We start from the raw sequence: 5223 nt of genomic DNA, 5'->3' as shown, positions 1-5223 counted from the left end.
TACAAAAATATATTAAAAAGATAGTGCACCATGTTCAAGTGGGTTTCATCCCAGAGATGCAAGGTTGGTTCAACATCCGGAAATCAATAAATGTCATTCATCATATCAACAGACTTAAAGAATTGCATGATTATTTCAATAGATGCAGAAAAAAGCATTCGATAAAATGCAACATCCCTTCATGCTTAAAACACTAAAAAATTGGGATAGTGGGAACATTCCTTAACATTGTAAAAGTCATCTATGTTAAGCCCAGTGGCCAATATCATTCTAAATGGTGAAAAATTCGAAAGATTCCACCTAAAACCTGGAACAAGTCAGGGATGCCCTCTTTCTCCACTATGAAACATCGTCCTTGAAACTCTAGCCAGAGCAACTAGACAAACCAAAAAAATTTAATGGATATGAATAGGAAAAGGAGAACTCAAAATAACCCTGTTCGCTGCTGACATTATTATATATTTAGAGGAACAAGGAAATTCCTCCAGAAAACTTATAGAACTCATAAGTGAATTCAGTAAAGTAGCAGGTTACAAGATCAATGCTCATAAATTCAATGCATTTTTATACCTAAATGATGAATCCTCAGAAAGAGAAGTTAGGAAAAATACCTCATTCATTATAGCTTTGAAAAAAATAAAATATTTGAGAATTAATCTAACAAAAGAGGTGAGAAACCTCTAAAATGAGAACTACTGAACACTAAAGAAAGAAATTAAAGAAAACCTTAGAAGATGGAAAGAACTCCCATGTTCGTGGATAGGCAGAATTAATATTGTCAAAATGACCATACTACCAAAAGTACTATAAAAATTCAATGCAATTCCAATTAAAATCCCAATGGCGTACCTCAAAGAAATAGAGCAAGCAATCGTGAAATTCATCTGGAAGAATAAGAAACCCAGAATACCTAAAGCTATCCTTAGCAGAAAGAGCAAAGCAGGGGGTATTGCAATACCAGACCTTCAACTCTACTACAAAGCAATAGTAACAAAAATGGCATGGTATTGGTACCAAAATAGACAGGTAGATCAATGGTACAGAATACAGGACATGGACACAAACCCAAATAAATACAATTTTCTCATACTAGACAAAGGTGCAAAAAATATGCAATGGAGAAATGATAGCCTCTTCAACAAATGGTGCTGGGAAAACTGGAAATCCATATGCAACAGAATGAAATTAATTCCCTATCTCTCACCCTGCACAAAACTCAACTCAAAATGAATCAAGGACCTCAGAATCAGACCAGAGACCCTTCATCTCATAGAAGAAAATGTAGGTCCAAATCTTCAACATGTTGGCTTAGGATCAGACTTCTTTAACAGGACTCCCATAGCACAAGAAAGAAAAGCTAGAATAAATAACTGGGAGAGATTCAAACTAAGAATCTTTCTCTCAGTAAAGGAAACTGTCAGTAATGTGAAGAGAGAGCCTACAGAGTGGGAGAAAATCTTTGCCACTCATACTTCAGATAGAGCACTAATTTCCAGAATATATAAAGAACTCAAAAAACTCTACATTGAAGAATACAAATAATCCAATCAACAAATGGGCTAAGGAAATGAACAGACACTTCACAGAAGATCTACAAGCAATCAACAGATATATGAAAAAAATGTTCAATATCTATAGTAATAAGGAAATGCAAATCAAAAACACCCTAATATTCCATCTCACACCAATTAGAATGGTGATTATCAAGAACACAGGCAACAATAGGTGTTGGAGAGGATGTGGAGAAAAAGGTACACTCATACATTGCTGGTGGGTTTGCAAATTAGTGCAGCCAATCTGGAAAGCAGTGTGGAGATTCCTCATAAAGCTTGGAATGGAACCACCATTTGACCCAGCTATCCCACTACTTGTCCTATACCCAAAGGACTTAAAATCAGCATACTACAGAGATACAGTCACATCAATGTTCATAGCTGCTCAATTCACAATAGCCAGATTTTGGAACCAACCTAGATGTCCTTCAATTGATGAATGGATAAAGAAACTGTGATATATATATATATATATATATATATATATATATATATATATAAACAATGGAATATTACTCAGCCATAAAGAATGATAAAATTATGTCATTTGCTGGCAAATGGATGAAATTGGAGCATAAGATGCTAAGTGAGATAAGCCAGTCTCAAAAAAACCAAAGGATGAATCATCTCGCTGATAAGCGGATGATCATATATAATGGGGGGTGGGAGGGTTTAGGTTAGGGTTAGGGTTAGGGAGGGGGGCAAGAATGGTGGAATGAAGGACTGTATAGAGGGAAAAGAGGGGTGGGAGGGGTGAGAGGAAGGGAAAAAATAACAGAATGAATCAACCAACATTACCCTTTGTAAATTTATGATTTCACAAATGGTATGCCTTTACTCCATGTACAATCAGAGAAACAACATGTATCCCATTTGTTTAAAATAAAAAAAAAATTACTAGCTAGCAACAGAGCCAGGGTGGCCCCACATATGCAAGAATCCAGAAGAAAGAGGCCTTGAAGACTCTTCCCAGTCACACCTGGGTTTACTCCTCAATTGTCCAGGTACCCGGACACATGTGATGGGCTGGAAGTTACCCGAATGTTCTCTGGGATTTCAATTCCTCCCTGGGATGTCAATTCTTCCCTTTCCTCCTTGAAAAACTCTAGATCCCTCCTCTCTGACATGCAAGTACAAAGCCATCTATTTTCCTGGTGGCATTTATTATCAACTCATCTTTCCAGGTTCTCAGTTCATGAACCTTAAAATAATCTTTTCACTTTCTCTTTCTCCCACACCTCATGTCCAGCTTTCTAGTTTTATCATCAAAATTTATCCAGAATACTATGACATTTGATAAATAATTATTGAATAATTGGATGAAAGAACAGGACTTTGACTTCCTTGAATATTTGTAGACATCCTAATACTTAAAACTTCAGAAATTCCATTATTTTCTCTATTATACACAATGTCATTCATAAATCCTCAAAACACATGTGCAAGAAATATAGCATTAAAGTATAGGCTACAAGTAAGATAGTTTCAGGCTTGAGACATAGTTCTGTTGAGAGTTTGATGACGCTAAATCTTGGTGTCCTGATTACATAGAAATCCTAGTGGTAGCTCCATAAAGTTTTATGAGAATTTAAAAATTGAAGTGCTCAGAGCACTCGCTTTAAAATGTTCATATTTTCCTAAATTCTCTTGTCTGCTTCTTGCTCCTCTTTTTCCTTAATCTTTTCATGTCTCTTGTTATCATGGGGTCCTTTCTCCTTCCCTTCTACTTTATGTTGCTATTCTTCCTATAGTGTGTACTTTCTAGAACTTCATTTATTTATTAATTTGTTAAGTTAGTCATAGGTGCCATTCAATCACTGTACATTGATATGGTCTCAATACCTGTTAAGATATTGAAGTTTTCTACAGTCTGTTGGTAAATAGCCACTCTCCAGTGTCCCTGGAATAGTTCCCTCTACCCCAGGCCCTTCCCTAGGATTCCCTGGATGTCTCTCAGAACCAGTAACTATATGGCTAATGTCTGGCATAGTGGAATCTTTGGGAACCTGGCCACAGTCTAGGCTGGTATCCATTCTGATATTAGATGTTCTAACCACAGCACTCCACCATCTAGTAGACTTAGAATATGTGCCTACAGTGTGTCATTCTCCATCCTTGGCAGGTCTGAGTCTCCTTCCCTCAGTAGAGCTCTCAGCAGTGCCCTATGGAGCCTCGTGCCTGGCAGAATAGGACAACTGTCACTGAGTTCATCCTTCATGGACTGACAGGAAATAGAGAACTGTAACCCATTCTTTTTGTCATTTTTTTCCTTGCCTATGTAGTCAGTTGGGAGCAACTGTAGCATTCTGGCTGCCATCTTTGTGGAGCCCAAACTCCACACCCCCATGTACTACTTCCTGGGGAACCTGTCTCTGCTGGACATTGGGTACATCACTGTCACTGTTCCTCCAATGCTGGTGTGTCTCTTGACCCCCCAGTGCAGAGTTCCATATGCTGCCTGCATTTCACAACTCTTCTTTTTCCACATTCTGTCACCTCTTGATAGCCATGGTCTATGACTGCTACCTGGCCATCTGCTGTCCCCTTACCCACAGCACCCACATGAGTCGTGAAGCCCAGGTTGCCTTGGTGGGCATCTGCTACACCATCTCCTTAATTAATGCTCTGACTCACACAGTGGCTGTGTCTGTGCTTGAATTCTGTGGTCCTAATGTGGTCAACCACTTCTACTGTGACCTCCCTCCCCTTTTCCAGCTCTCCTGCTCCAGCATCCACCTCAATGGGCAGCTAATGTTTGTGGGAGCCACCTTTATGGGGGTGATTCCCATGATTCTTATCTCAGTGTTCTATGCCAATGTTGCTGCTGAAGTACTACGGATCTGCTCAGCTGAGGGGAGGAAGAAGGCATTCTCCACATGTAGCTCCCACCTCACTGTGGACTGTATCTTTTATGGAACTGACTACTTCAGTTACATGCGCCTTGGTTCAGTCTCAGCCTCAGATAAGGGCAAGGGTACTGGCATCCTCAATACTATCCTCAGTCCCATGCTGAACCCAGTCATCTACAGCCTCCGGAACCCTGATGTGCAGGGTACCTTGAACAGAGTGTTGATGGGAAAGAAGCCCCTGGCATAAGGGAGACAAGACTATCAAAATATCCCTCATTTCTTGAGCACCCACATAACTTGCTTATGCTGAAAACCTGGGTATGGAGAGGGGAAATCTTCAGGGTTGGATCTAATGGGTTAGGGTAGACTTAGATTGAGGATAACGGCTAAAAGAGATTAAAAGAGTACCTAAGTTGCTGATATAAGTACATGCCAGTGTATGAGTTGATTCTCAAGACTCAACTCCAAAACCATGAAAATGTTTCATTACCTTAGGTGTGTGAAACCCTCTATCTTTCCTTTCTGGCTTCTCCAAATCATTTTTTTTAAATCTCCCAATCACAGTCTTTCTCCAGTGACTCATGTGTCCCTTTGCTTGGAGTCACTGTTCTTAATCTTCCCTCTGGCTCACACAGGAAGTCACTGTCAAAGTCATTTCTGTATTTCTTGAAGCTTATTTTGTTCTCTCCAACTAGGTCACAAGATCCTTAAGGACCTTCCAAGTCTTATATTACAGCATGTCCTTGAAACACTCAACAGTGATTCAGGTAGATAGATGGCCCATGTTTCAGCAGACTTGGAGATTTACTGATACTAGGAAG

The 5223-nt window shown here is 39.5% G+C and overlaps 1 pseudogene; it reads left to right on the top strand.

Annotated features, from left to right (window-relative positions):
- Nucleotides 1-3717: 3717 nt before the first annotated feature.
- Nucleotides 3718-4649, top strand: LOC124980967 (olfactory receptor 139-like; annotated as a pseudogene).
- The last annotated feature ends 574 nt before the right edge of the window (nucleotides 4650-5223 follow it).

Source organism: Sciurus carolinensis, chromosome 3 (assembly GCF_902686445.1).
Source record: "Sciurus carolinensis chromosome 3, mSciCar1.2, whole genome shotgun sequence".
In the NCBI taxonomy this organism is placed as follows: Eukaryota; Metazoa; Chordata; class Mammalia; order Rodentia; family Sciuridae; genus Sciurus; species Sciurus carolinensis.
The sequence above is the reverse complement of the archived record's forward strand: the minus strand, read 5'-3'. Positions and strand labels throughout refer to the sequence as shown.